Here is a 14892-nt window from a genome sequence, read left to right as displayed (position 1 = left end):
TTCCAAGTGGAACTGATTTTGCTTGGATGGGACATTCGTGGCAGGAGGGAGATTGGCATTTCGGCCGATGACAGCCGGGCAGAGCGGGGCCCTGCGCTGGGGCAGCGGCCGGACGTGCCCCGTGGGCAGCAGGGTGGAGGAACCGACTAGCGCCGGCGGGCACCCACCTCCAGGGCCTCCCGCTCAGCGACCTTTCCCAGTTTTCCCCCTTAGGAGCCCAGGCTGAGAATTCGGCTCCCTGCCCGCAGCTCCTGCGCCTCACCACGCCCTACTCTTCACTCTCTTGATTGGTGACTGGAAAGACTTTCCCTTTACAATTTTGTTAGGTTTTTGCCTTTTGGGCTTCGGCGTTGGTTTACTGTCTCCAAGCGGCACAAGCTTTGGAAAATGCCTGGCTGGTGTGTGCATCACCAGAACTGGCGTTTCAGTAGTCTGGGCCCTGATCTTGGGCCTTGGAGCCTTTGCGGGCGGGACCCAACATTTTTGCGTCCTCAGACCCTCACCTTCTTTGCCCGTTCTGATACAGTGCCGACATGGTTGCCCATTTTCTTTTAAGGAGGCACGCTATGAGAATCGAGGTTTTGTATTGCTTATCAAGTCCTTGGTGGTAATGGAGGTAGGCGGTCAGGAGGGCCATTTTATGATCCTCAAAGATGCTTTGAACTACCCCCCAAAATAACGTTACTTGCCATAAGCAAGTAGAACCAGAATAGAGGGATTATTAATAGCTACTATTCCAAAAAATTTCCTTCCTTTTCGGGAAGTGAAAAGTCAGAGCATGAAACGTTGAACAGTCATTTCTCTCTCCGCTTCCAAAAACCAGCCTGTGTGTTCCTGCCAAGCTGACGAAGATTTTCCCTGGCTGCCCACCACTCCTGGACCTGGCAGCTCTCCGTGGACGTCAGGCCCAGGTTAATGACTGGGATCTCTCTAGATTGCAAGTTCCTGAAGCATCTAGACGAGTGTGAGGTTCATTTCCCGGGAGGGTGCTCTGATGTTACAGTGCATCTATATGGATGCTCTTTATGGGGGCAATGTGGGCACAATACTTAGTACACTTGGAACTGTTTTGCAGAGGAGCAAAGGGTTGGAAACCACTGATTTGACCAGAATGAAAAGGAGTAAGGCATAGCATAGAAGGCTTTAGAGCTGCCTACCTCCACGCTCTCTGGTGGGGCGTGGGGGGAAGTTTAGTTTCTGGATGGATATAGTTTGCTTTTGAGAGATACATTTTTCAAGATCAATAAACCCTTGTGAACTCTGCAAGTGGACAGGAGGAGAGAAGGTGTACGCACAGCTCCACCCCTCTTCCTGTTCTTTTTAAAATGCACAGAAGTCTTAGTCTTTTAGGTTCTGCGCAGATGGTGGAGGGTGAAGAATACTAATGTACTGAAGGGCATGTGGAGATCAAAGCAGTTAAAAATACTTCTTTTCATAGAAGCTAATGGAGGACTTTCAGTTTAAATGAGATTTTAAAGTGCTGTCATTAAGAAAAGCACAGGAATGCAGAAATGTGAGTAATTTTATGAGAAGGCACTCTGCTGATTAGACTTGAGAATGTCTGCCCTTGGCCAGTCAGTCTGGAGGCTTCTGTGGATAGAGCACTTGCTTTTTTTTTTTTTTTTTTTAAATGTTACCCTGGTGGAGAAGTGTGGACCCAGGACCTGGAAGAAAGATGGCCAAACTAATTAAAATCAAATGGCAATCTGGCTGGTGAGAGTTCTGTTGAAAAGTACAGCCCCCGAGTACCAGTGTTGTGTTTCTTCATAGTAATTTGTGAAAATACTTTGAAAATGATAAATGTACTGTATAACATATGGCTTTTTAAAGAAAAAAAATGAATGACTTAGGAAACAGGGAATTGCTAGGGAAAATTGTGATTTTTCTGGGCCAATAAATTAAAAAGGAATTAACTTTGTAAGACCTGTCTGTTCGTAGTTCTATAAGCAAAATTCTCCCAAAGTAGCATCCTTCATCCACCGCCCCCAACTACGTCCTGGTAGCTCTCTGCATTTTAAATGCATATGGAAGCTTAGTTCAGGACATTCTCTAGTGTTTTGAATAATTTCGCCCCTCCTATTTTTTCATTCATTTTGGTAGGTTCTTCTGTCCCAGAATTCACTAGATAATAGAGTACTTGAAAAGCAAGGGGTAACTTGGAGGTTAAGTACGAGGACGTATATGATTATAAGGTTTGTTGGAAATAGGCTGAGGTTGTTCAGGTTTTTATTTGTTTGCTTAGCAATTTTTTTTTTTAAATGGATTTTGTTGGTTTGTTTTGTCTTGGAGGGAAGGCCAAATTTAAATCTTGGCCATTGTGGGTAGGTCTGTGCACTACTTTTTCTGGAAGGGAGCCACGCCTGGGCTTGTGTGTTGGCACTGCTCTGAGTTCTTGTCTAACTTGCGAGGCCCTTGGCCTCCATCCTTGTGAAACCTTAGGATACATTCTTTCCAGATCTTAGGAGCAGACTCCTGGACTCTCCAAGCGGCTCACATATTAGGCATTCCGCCCCCCGCCCCCACCCCCCCACCCCGCCTTTATTAGGGGAATGGGGGAGTAGATCGAACCAGTTAGGAAATGTGTCCCTGTTAAGCCTCTGGAGAATTGGGTTTAACTTTTAAAAAAAGTCACATGGTCCTACTGTTCGTGTTTAAGTCTGTACTTGGGACTTCACTGGCCAGTAGTGCAGCTACACACGCTTCTTTTTTTCAGTAAGATGCTTGTATTTCACTTTGTGTGTATAGTTTGTTTGTTTAACGTTTAATTTTGAAATGGTTAGAGCTTTGTGAGAAGTTGCAAAAATAGTAGAGAGGTCCCACGTTCTCTTCCAGTTTCCCCCATGGGTAACATCTCACGTAACCAGAGTACAGCAGCAGAACCAGGAAATGGACGTTGATACCATCCAGACCAGTCCATCAGATTTCACCAGTTTTACATGCACACGCTTGGGTTTGTGTGTGTACACTTCTGTGCAATTTTTTTCACATGTGTTGATTCCTGTAGCTACCACCACAATCAAGGTACAGAATTGTTCTATCCTCCAGGGATGTCCTTTGTGCCACCTCTTTATAGTCAACCCCCCCCATCCTCCTACCTAGTCTCTAAACCCTGGTAACCACTCATCTGTTCGCCATCTATAATTTTGAGAATGTTACATAAATAAAATTATGCTGTAAGTGATCTTTCTTTTCTGCATAACTGGGTTTTATTTTGACTCAGTTTTTCTTTGTCTCCATAATACTTTTGACTCATATTCTCTCTTTATTTATTTTTTAAATTAAATTAAATATTAAAAAATTGAAGTATAGTTGATTTACAATGCTGTGTTAGTTTCTGATGTACAGCAGAGGGATTCAGTTACACATAAATATATTCCTTTTCATACTCATTTCCATTATGCTTCATCACAAGACATTGAATATACTTCCCTGTGCTATACTGTAGGACCTTGTTATTTATATTTTATATATAGTAGTTTGTATCTGCTAATCCCAAATTCCTAATTTATCCCTCCCTGATCCCCTTTGGAAATCATAAATTTGTCTTCTATGTTTGTGAGTCTGTTTCTGTTTCATAAATAAGTTCATTTGTGTCATATTTTAGATTCTACACATAAGTGACGTCATATGGTTCTCTGACTTACTTTACTTGGTATGATAATCTCTAGGTCCATCCATGTTACTGTGAATGGCATTATTTTATTCTTTTTTATGACTGAGTAGTATTCCATTGTGTACATATAGCACAACTTCTTTATCCAATCATCTGTTGACAGACATTTAGGTTGCTCCCAAGTCTTGGCTATTGTGAATATTGCTGCTATGAACATTGGGGTGCATGTATCTTTTCGAATTGGAGTTTTCTCCAAATATATGCCCAGGTGTGGGATTGCTAGATCATATGGTAACTCTATTTCTAATTTTTAAAGGAATCTCCATACTGATTTCCATAGTGGCTGCACCAGTTTACATTCCCACTAACAGTGTAGGAGGGTTCTCTTTTTTCTATATCCTCTCCAGCATTTGTTATTTGTAGACTTTTTAATGATGGCCATTTTTCAGTGTTTTGAAAGAGTTTGAGAAGGATTGGTGTGAGCTCTTCTTCGTATGCTTAGTGGAATTCCTCAGTGAAGCCATCTGATCCTGGGCTTTTGTTTGCGGGGTTTTTTTTTGCTTTTTGTTTTTTTTTTAAATTACAGGTTCTTTTTCACTTCTAGTGATTGGTCTGTTCAAATTATTTATTTCTTCTTGATTCAGTTTTGGTGGGCTGTATGTCTCTAAAAACTTGTCCGTTTCTTCTAAGTTGTCCAGTTTGTTGGCATGTAATTGTTCAAAATATTCTCTCTCCTTTTTTTTTTTTTTTTTTTTTTTTTTTTGTATTTCTGCAGTACTGGTTGTTATTTCTCCTCTTTCATTTCTTACTTTATTTGGGTTCTTTCTCTTTTCTTTTTGATGAGTCTGGCCGGAGGTTTGTCTATTTTGTTTACCCTTTCAAAGAACCAGCTCTTGGTTTGATTTTCTTCTACTGATTTTTTACATCTTTATTTTGTTTATTTCCTCTCTGGTCTGTATTATTTCCTTCCTAACACTGACTTAAGGTTTTGTTTGTTCTTTTTCTGTTTCTTTTAGGTGGTAGGTTAGGTTGTTTATTTGACATTTTTCTTGTTTTTTTGAGAAAGGCCTATATTGCTATGAACTTCCCACTAAAAACTGCTTTTGCTGCATCTCATAGATTTTGTGTGGTTGTGTTTTCATTGTCATTTGTCCTAAGGCATTTAAAAATTCCTCCTTGATTTCATCATTGACCCACTGGTTCTTTTAGTAGCATGCTGTTTAGTCTCCATGTAATCTTTTTTTTCTCATTTGTCTGTGATTGATTTCAAGTTTCATGTCATTGTAATCTGAAAAGATGCTTGAAATGACTTTTATCCTCTTAAATTTGTTGAAGCTTGGTTTTTGTCTTAATATCTGGTCAGTCCCAGAGAATTTTCCATGTACGCTTGGAAAGAATGTATATTCTGGTTTTTTTGGATGTAATGTCCTGAAAAGATGAATTAAGGCTAACTGTTCTATTGTACCATTTAGGATCTCTGTTGCCTTATTGATTTTGTCTGGAAGATCTGTCCATGGATGTGCGTGGGGTGGTAAAATCTCCTACTGTTACTGTATTCCTGTCAGTTTCTCCTTTTATGCCTGTTAGTATTTGCTTTATGTATTTAGATGCTCCTATGTTGGGTACATATTGTTAGTGAGTGTAATATCCTCTTCTTGTATTGATCCTTTTTTCATTATATAGTGTCCTTTTTTATCTTTCTTTATAACATTTGTTTTAAAGTCTATTTTGTGTGATATCAGTATAGCTACCCTTGCTTTTTGGTCATTTCCATTTGCATGAAATCTCTTTTTCCATCCTCTTACTTTCTATGTGTGTCCTTCACTCTAAAATGGGTCTTGTGTAGGCAGCATATTGTAGGTTCTGTCTTTTTGTCCAATCTGCCACTCTCTGTCTTTTGATTGGAGCATTTAGTCCATTCACATTTAAAGTAATTATTGCTATTTTTAAATCTTGTTTTCCAGTTGATTTTTTATTTCTTCTTTGTTCCTTTCTTTTCCTTTTAGTTTTTTCTTTTGTGGTTTGTTGATTTTCTTTGTATTATGCTTGTGTTTCTCTTCTGTTTGGTTTTTGTGAATCTACGGTATGTTTTTGATTTATGGTTACTGTGTTTTTTAAGTATGTTAGCCCATTACTGTGTCTGCTTGCTATAGATTGGTAGTCATATAGGCTCAAACATATTCTTAAAAAAACCCTACATTTTCTTAGTCCCCTCCCTGACATTTTATGATTTTGATGTCTTCTTTTACATCTTCACATTTATCCTTTTGCTGTTCATTGTAGTTATCATTGCTTTCACAAAGCTTAATTTTTTTTTTAACTGTGTGCTGGCTTATTTAAGTGATTCACTTAAAAATATGGAACACTTCACGAATTTATGTGTCATCCTTGCACGGGGGCCATGAGAATCTTCTCTGTATCGTTCTAATTCAAGTCTATGTGCTACTGGAGTGAGCACAGTATGTGATCTTTTGAAATTAGCTTTTACCCTTGAGCCAGCATACCCAGTGTAATATCCTTAAGATCCACCCAGATTGTTGCATTATCACTAGTTTGTTCCTTTTTATTGCTGAGTAATATTCATGTTATGGATATACCACAGTTTTGTTTAAGCATTTACCCATTGAAAGACATCTGGGTTATTTTCAGTTTTTGGCTCTTAAGAGTTAAAGTTGCTATGAATGTTCATCTACAATTTTTGGTGAGGACAAAGTTCATTTCTGTGGGACGAATGCCTAGGATTGTGATTGCTGGGTTTTGCGTGGTAAGTGTACGTTAGTTTTTTAAGAAATTGCCGACTTGTTTTCCAGAGTGGCTTTACCATTTTACATTCCCACCAACAACGTGTGAGAGATTGAGTTTCTCTGCATCCTCACCAACATTTGTTAATTATTCTAGTTGTCCCAATGAGTGTTCTAGTTTCATCATGTTTTTAATTTGCATTCCCTAATGGCTAATGATGTGCTCATTTGCCATCTGTATATCCTCTGTGGTGAGATGTCTGCTCCTTTTTTGCCAACTGGAATTTTTTTTTTTTTTTTTTTTTTTTTTGCCATTGAGCTTTGAGAATTCTTTACATCTTCCAGATATAAGTCCTTTGTCAGATATGTGGCTTGCATATATATATTTTTTCCAGTATGTATTCTGTCTTTTCAAACTTTTAATAGGATCTTTTGCAGGAAAAGTTTTTAATTTTGATAAAGTCCAATTTACTGATTTTTTTTTCCTATGGATTGTGCTTTTAGTGGCACATCTAGGAACATTTTGCCTGTTTCCTCTTATGTTTTCTTCTAAAAGTTTCATAGTTGTACATTTTACATTCAAATGGTAGTTTAGTTTTAGCCTCTTAAGAACATGTATGTCTTGCTACTGATATTGGAGACCATCTCTTAAGTGTTTATTATGTATTTAAAGCTCTGGACACACAGAGATGAATCAGGAGTGGTTCCTACTCCTCAGAGCTCACCAGTTAGTGAGGTCACGTGTGCACGTTCCTCAGTGTTTATACCATAATAGAGGAGAGCGGGAGGTACTGTGGGACCACAGAGAAGAGGAGCGGCAGGGAGGTCTCGCTTTGGCCAGGTGGTCAGGGAGGGCTTCCCTGGGCGTGTCATCCAAGCTTGGTGGGAATAAAGTGGGTTCTTGCCTTTATGCAGTTTTTGGATATCTTTATTGGCATGAATTCCTCAGTGTGGGTTACCTTGTTCTTGAGCACATGCTGAAGGACTCTGAGTACACTGAGTGGCTGAGGACTGTTTTGAACAGCACGTGGCAGAATAGCTTTTTTTTTTTATAGGAAGTGTGGTACCTAAAACTGAATAATGTAAAGAGTAAGAATAAGGTTGAACAGATTTCAAATTAGAAAATGTGTCAAAGTGAGAAAGGCAGTAGTATTTTGGGTTGTTTAGGGTCAGGTAGACCTGGTTTGCTTCCTGGCCCTGCTGCCTCCTTGCTGTGTGGTCTCAGGAGTGTCACCTGGAAAGCCTCATGGATACAGTGGAGATAGTAATAGTTCTTACCTTGTGGAGTTGCATGTGGGTGACATGAAATGATGCATGTATAGCACTTAGCACAGTGTTGGGCACATTCAAAGCACTCAGTTATTATTATTATTATATATTATATATTATATACATTATATTATAGCAGAGAGACAAGTGGTTTTATGAAATTATGTGTATTCTCATAGATCTTTTTCTCTGAGTAGCTGGAATCCCAGTTCTTCCTCGCAGAAGCCAACCTTTTCACAGTTGTGAACACTGTGTTGTATACCAAATATTATTCATTGATTGAGGTTAGAAGCTGGTTTACTTTATTTACAACCTGATACTCCCTATAGAATATACCTTTTTCCTACCTATAAATCAAGATTTTTCTGAGTAAAAAACAATTTCCTCTCTGCCCTGATCACAGGAAGTGGCAGGGGGTATGTGCTGTCGTGAGATCTTCAGACTTCAGAGTTTCCGGTCCTTGGTACCTGAGGTCCAGTAAGCCAGGGATGATGTCTCCAGGGCTGATGTCACCAAGTCTGATGTCACTGGGTCATTCATGTCCTAAACTTCACAACTGGCAGCTCCCTTTCCTTTCCCTTGATGACCAAGTTGTTTATTTCCCAGAAGAAACGGATTGGGCCTTAGATATATAACTGCAGATCAGTGGTTCTCAAATGTGAGTGAACATCAGAACCATCAGGAGGGCTTATTTAAACACAGACTGCTCCCCCGTTCTCGAGTTTCTATTTCAGCAGCTCTTGGATGGGGCTTGAGAATTTGTATTTCTAACAAGTTTCCAGGTGATACTGTTGCTGCTAGTCCAGGGACCACACTTTGAGTAGCACTGTTTTAGAACATAGTCCCCTATAAGTTAGACCTCGACGGAGATACTTTACTTTTTGGAATGGAGGCTGTTCATGTTTTAATGATTGAGACTGAAATAGATCCAGTTTCTGGAGTCACTAGTTGACGTCCGTAACTATATCCTCTCCTTTGATCCCTCTTCCTGCCTTCCCCCTTCCGACCCTGACTTCTTCTCAGTTGTCTTTTGATCTCTCACTCCTTGGAAGACATACCATGTTAGAGTTCATGGTTGCCGTATAGCAGCCAGATTGCCTTGGCTGATTCACCTCAGCCTCTGGAAAGTAAATGTGTCTGCTAACGCTTATATCCCAAGGTTGTGGTGAGGCTTACATGAGATAATGCACATGCAAAGGCTGCATAAGAGGTAAAGCATGGTGCAGAATTAGTTTTTTATTATTTCGAGCATGCTTGATTTCTCTTTGGAAGTGTATCCTCGGATTTGGGGGTGGACTGCCTCTCCTGATGCTGAGTTCCGCTGCTGCTGAGGGGACTTGGTAAAGATCGCAAAGAAATGTGCAGGGGTGTCATGGAGAAGGTTCCTGTGGTGGGTAGGCAGTCGGGCTAGGCTCCCTGAGGGACACAAACTGTGATGTTTTGGAGGCCCGTTGATATGTAGCTGTCATGATCAAAGAAGGGCTCGGTGTTGGTAAATAGCTTGGTCAGATGCTATGAGCTGTTTAAAGTCCATTCCCTTGCAGTGGAGAAATAGAATTTTATGTTTGTTTTTTTTTTCTGGCAGGTTAGGAAGATGTGATCTGGCCTCCGCCTATTTTTTTTTTTTTAAGTTCTAGATCTACACTGACTTTGGTAACCACTAGCCACAGGTGGCCATCTAAATGAATGAAAATTAAATAAACTAAACATTTAGGTCCTCAGTCACGATGGCTACAATTCCAGTGCCCAATAGCCATTGCTGTCCTCACAGCAAGTTCCAATGGCCAGTGCTCTTCCAGAGAGATGCTCGCCCTGTTTGTCTGATGGCAACATCATTGGGCTTCATTCATATCATGGGACTGGGACACGTTCTTGAGTGAAATGTACCACTTCTCCCTTGGAAGACTGGTGTGGACTGATGGGGAGAAAATACCATGGGGATTCTGCTCTGTCAGGTTGAACTTTACTTTGCCCTGGCGGTTTCAGAGGCTCATTTCATTTGGAAGGTGGGTTAGCAAGGCATCTGGGTTCTGCTGGGTGTGGAGCTTACCAAGTTAGCAGGCTGTTATCCAGGCGTGTCTCCTGTTTCCATAGGGATATTTGAGGTTTTGGTTCCGTGTGTGGGATTCTTCCATGAGTCCGGTCCTTGAGAGAAACAAACAGGAATGTTCAGGTGGATTTAGCCTGAGACGCCCTTCTCCTGGAGAAGATGCAGAGCAGGCCTGGATTCCTCTACCTTGGGTCTGCTTCGCGATTGAACCAGCCTCTGTCAGTGGGAGGTGGGGCCTCGCTCATCTGGTTCGTCACGCCAGTTTGGGCTTGCTCGAATGCCATTCCACACTGCGTCATCCTGGCTCTTGCCTCCTTTGAGAGTGTTCTGTAAACTGTCAAGTTCCTTTCTTTACTCACCCCACATCCAGAGTCACCAGGTCCTCGCAGTTGACCCCCAGTATGGGTGCTTCTTGTCTAAGTTCCCTTCCTTCAACCTAACTGGTCTCCATAACTCAGCTGGTTGGACTGCTCATCACCTGTCTCCTGGACCATTGGTAGCCACATGACAGGTCTCCCCTCTCTGCCCTCTCACACCTCTTCTAATGAACTGTCCTTCCTTCTTTCCTTGCTTCCTTCCTCCCTTCCTGCTCCCTTCTCAGAACAGGCAGAGCAAGACAAGGATGACGGAGGTCATCTTGCAGGCTCACTTTGCTCCCTCGGAGTGAGGTGGGGCTCCGCACATTTCCCGAGGCCCTGTGCCCGGGAGGAAGGAGGCATCTCTCCTTCAGCTGCTGCTTCTCAGCTGTGGGGGCTGTTCTGGACGGTGTGACCCAGGAATGTGGCCCCCTCAAAGCAGGTGTGAGGCCGGCCTTTCCCGCTTGGCTCTGAGAACCAAGTTCCTTGTGAGTGAGCCTTTGGGGAAAGTTTGGGGAAAGGAGAGAATGTAAAATTCTCTGGGAAGGCCCTGTTTCCTGAGGGACTGCTCCCTGGCATCACTGCAACTAGGTGGCTCCTCCTGGTGATGTGGGAAAAGCTTGAAAGATGTAAGGGCAGACAAGATGGCCTGCTTGGGATCCTTTTTTGAGGAATGGGGTGAGAAAATAGAAACAGAGACTAGGAAATGTGTCTTTTCAGAATTATGGAAGCTAGTGGATGCCGTTCACATTCATTAGCGGACAGCGTCACATCCCCTGCAGAACACCCATAATGCCACTCTAGTTTCTGAAAAGAGAAATGGTCTAGTGTTCCTTTATCTAGAAGAGGAAAAGAAAATATCCTCTGAAATCACAGTGAGCCTAAATGAAGACAGCAGGGAGAGTCATGTAAACAACAGCACAAATCTATTTACAGAAACTTCGGGGATAATGGGCATGTGAGGTAAGAAGCAGGTTTGGTAAAGGACAGAATTAACTTTCCTCGTGGTAGTGACTGGCCTGGTAGGTCAAAAATGAGTAGTAGAAGCATGTGAAGTGGTGAATAAATGCACTTTAGGTAACTTTTAGATTTGCTCCTGTAAAATATTCATTGAAAAATGTAGGGGTAGGGCGTAGCTCAAGTGATAGAGCATGTGCTTAGCATGCACAAGGACCTGGGTTCAATCCCCAGTACCTCCTCCAAAAATAAATAAACCTAATTACCCCCCTCACCAGAGAAAGCAATTGAAGGAAAAAAAAAGAAAAATGTGAAGAATATGTCTGAAAAGTTCTACTCCGTTCGCAGATACTAACTACTATATATAAAATAGATAAACAAGTTTCTTCTGTATAGCACAGGGAACTATATTCAATATCTTGTAGCCTACAATGAAAAAGAACATGAAAATGAATATGTTTATGTATACATGTGGCTGAAACATTATGCTGTATGCCAGAAATTGACACAACATTGTAAACTGACTATACATCCATAAAAAAGAATGCAAATTTTAAAAAAAGGGTCTGTTCAGAGATACGGATTATATTATTAATCCTGAGTATAGAGATAAAATTTTCCAAAATTCTGACGTTACTTACCTTCATCTTACTCCAAAATAAATTCCAGGAATATGGAGAAAATAATGGAATGAAATACAAATATTTGTATTTTAATGGCATCTATTAAGTGACCAAGATCACATGTTATGATCCTGAAGGACTAAGCTTTCCCACATTTGGTAGTAAAGGGTCAGTTTTTCCCCCACTGTCAGTGAAAGGGATAGATTCACGGCAGGAGATGCAGAGAAGAGATTTGGAATTCAAACCTTGACCTCCATCCTACCGTACCACAGGTGGATTGAGAGAAGAGTTAGGGAACAAAGGTGTCAAGGAGAGGAGAATTTTTTTTTTTGTCATTCTCAGTACAAAGGACAAATCTGCCTCTCCCCCTATTCCCAGTAACCACCCTACTGTCCTTCTGTCTGAAGGTGTAGCCTGGGCAGCTGAAGGTGTTCAGCTTGGAGCCTGGTTCCTGGTACCTTCTCCAGGTCCACCTAGTCTTCTGTGTTCCAGGGTGGCCAGAAAAGTGAGGAATTTTGGAGAACCTTTGGATAACACCATGTTTTCTTTTATTTTGGGTTTTGGTAGTAGGACCACAATGTTAGGCTTATTTTCAGAGGCATTGTGTGTTGTAAGGTCTCCCTTATTCCAAACTCTTGGAAAATTAAGAATGTTATTTTAGCCTTGTTTGTCAGTCAGCTAGATAGTCTCACCCCAAACACTCCGAAAGCTTTTATCTCTGATTTGTTTGAAAATCTTGCTGCTGTTTTTAAAAAGCTCACTGATTGAATCCTCTCTTGAAAGTGGAGTTTACAACAGATTCTTATTTCATTTCCCCATTCTCATATAAAGAAGCAAAAATGTATTGAGCACTTATTATGTGCTGGAACACTGCTCATAGCCCTTGCCATGGTCTCAGTTAAGCTTTATAACAGCCCTATGTAGCAGGTCCTGCTAACCCCATTTACTGTAAGGTTAACAAGCAGCAAGAAATGAACTCATTTGCTCCAGTTTACATAGCTAATAAATGGAAGAGCCTGGATTCTTACATGGTTTAGGAAGCAGATTTGCCAAAACAAAACAAAAAACATGGCCTATGCTTTCTTTCCATTTAGCGGATGTTTTCTCTTCTAGCGTTTTTATTCTTTAAATCTTTCTAATACTCTGGTCTTTTGTGTCTTGACATCTTCCTTTTTGTCCAAGGATTGCCTGACTTCCTGCCAGGCAAGTTATTACAGTTTCTTTTCTCCTCTCCTCCTGAGAGTAATCTCATGGAGCCTTTTTGCTCCAGTGAAATATCATTGTTGATTTGTATTTCCTTTTATAAGAATTCCTCAGGGGCAGGAAGATGCATTCCTTGCAGGTGTTTTCTAGAGGGGCTGCTCTCTTTCTTCAGATGCATTTTCTTTAATCAATGGGGTCTATTCATCTGACAAATAGAGTTCAAGCCACGCTTTACATCAGAGAGCCTCGGTATGTCTTCTCTGTATGTTTCCCCTGCTTCTGGGGGCTGTAGGCATCTTCCTTTGCTTGGGCAGGGAGGTAACTCATTTTCAGTGATGACTGGTTTACAGCCATTTCCGTCTTAAAGTTCTCCCTAGGTTTCACGTCTTTTGGTGGAAGAGACTATAGAACATAGAGCAGCATTTCTCTAAGTTTGGTCTGTGGAACCCTGGGGGTTTCTGAGACCTAAAAACTATCTTCATAATAATACTGACACATGTGCCTTTTTCACTGTACTGATGTTTGTACTGGTGGTACAAAAGCAGTGGTGGATAAAACTGCAGGTGCGTCCACATGAGTCAAGGCAGTGGTACCCGACTGTACTGGAAGTCAGTTCACTTCTCACCGGCACACAATATGAAGAGCCCATTTCACTTAAGAGTGTTCTTGTTGAAGTGGTACATGATTGCATCTATTAAGTCTGAAACCTCAAGTACATCTTTTTTAGTGTCTCGTGTGACAAGGTGGAAAGCACACTTAATGTACTTCTGCTGTGAACTGAGGAAGAGCACTTGTATGACAAGCACTTGAGTTCTGAGCCTAACGAGCAGCTTTTCTCATCTTTAGTTGAAAGAACAATTGACAAACTATGGTGATTCTGAGCTGGGTATTTGGTAGACATTGTCTCAAAATGAATAAAGGGAGACTGTCACATCAAGAAAATTCATAAATAAGATTATACTGTATAGCACAGGGAAATATATACAAGATCTTGTGGTAGCTCACAGCGAAAAAAAATGTGACAATGAATACATGTATGTTTGTGTATAACTGAAAAATTGTGCTCTACACTAGAATTTGACACAACATTGTAAAATGACTATAACTCAATAAAAAATGTTAAAAAAAAAGAAAATCCATGGACAGTATTTGCTGCCATTGATAAAACTCAAACTTTGAAGTCAAAATTAGAATTTTGGAAAACTTGCATTTGCCACTGTGAGCTTGACAGCTTCCCAATACATAAACGACTTTCCTGATGATTGCAATCCGTGGTATATTGGCAAATGTGATTTTGTTGATATTACTTACTTGAAATATTTCCACGTATTCCAGATTTTGCATATAATTCAGTGAACTGAAAATGACGTGGGTCATTTTCCTGAAGACCAAATGTATGTTAGGAAATCCTGCACTGGTAAAGAAAGCTCCCTTCAAAGTGAAAGATGGACCAATAGATTTTAATGTAATAGAATACAGAGGACTATTCAAGATGTGGTTTTATATTTTACATTGCAACTACCTTTAAGGAATTACCACTCGTTGAGTTTTGGTGTCGTTTCAAAGAATAGTCACACATATAAGAAAAGGCTATTCCAGTACTCCTCCTTTTTCCAACTACGAATTTGAATGAGGCCAGATTTTCTTAGTCCACTTCAACTAAAAATCATGTAGCAATAGACTGACAGCAGAAAGAGACGTGAGAATCCAGCTGTCTCCTATTAAGCCGCACGTTAAAGAAATTTGCAAAAGTATAAAACAATACCACTCTCCTCACTGCTTTTGTTTTATTTTATTTTGTTTTTTGCATTTTAGAAATGAGTTTTCCTAAAACTATTTTATGTAACTTATATTGGGTTTATTCTTTTCAAAAGAGTAACATGTATTTTAATATTGCTCAGCTTTAATTTCGAGCACAGTAAATACAGACAGGTATGTCCCACTTAAACAAAAGCTTTTGGGTCCTCAGTAATTTTTAAGAGGGTAAAGGGGGCCCTAAAACCAAAAAGTTTGAGCACTTTTTCTTTTTCTTTTTTGGAGTGGCCAAGACGACAGATCAGACCAGCTGGACGCGAGTCCT

At 40.6% G+C, this 14892-nt stretch overlaps 1 protein-coding gene and 1 non-coding gene across 8 annotated transcripts in view; one reads left to right on the top strand and one right to left on the bottom strand.

Annotated features, from left to right (window-relative positions):
• Positions 1–14892, top strand: part of AMOTL1 (angiomotin like 1) — a 155480-nt gene that overhangs the window by 57541 nt on the left and 83047 nt on the right. The gene's annotated exons all lie outside the window — the stretch shown is intronic.
• LOC116279314 (U6 spliceosomal RNA) lies at positions 5965–6071 on the bottom strand. The gene has a single exon (XR_004188678.1). It is a non-coding gene; the product is annotated as a U6 spliceosomal RNA (small nuclear RNA).

The sequence above is a fragment of the Vicugna pacos genome, chromosome 10 (genome assembly GCF_048564905.1).
Source record: "Vicugna pacos chromosome 10, VicPac4, whole genome shotgun sequence".
Taxonomy (NCBI): Eukaryota; Metazoa; Chordata; class Mammalia; order Artiodactyla; family Camelidae; genus Vicugna; species Vicugna pacos.
Note: the sequence above shows the minus strand (reverse complement) of the source record. Positions and strands in the feature narration are given on the sequence as shown.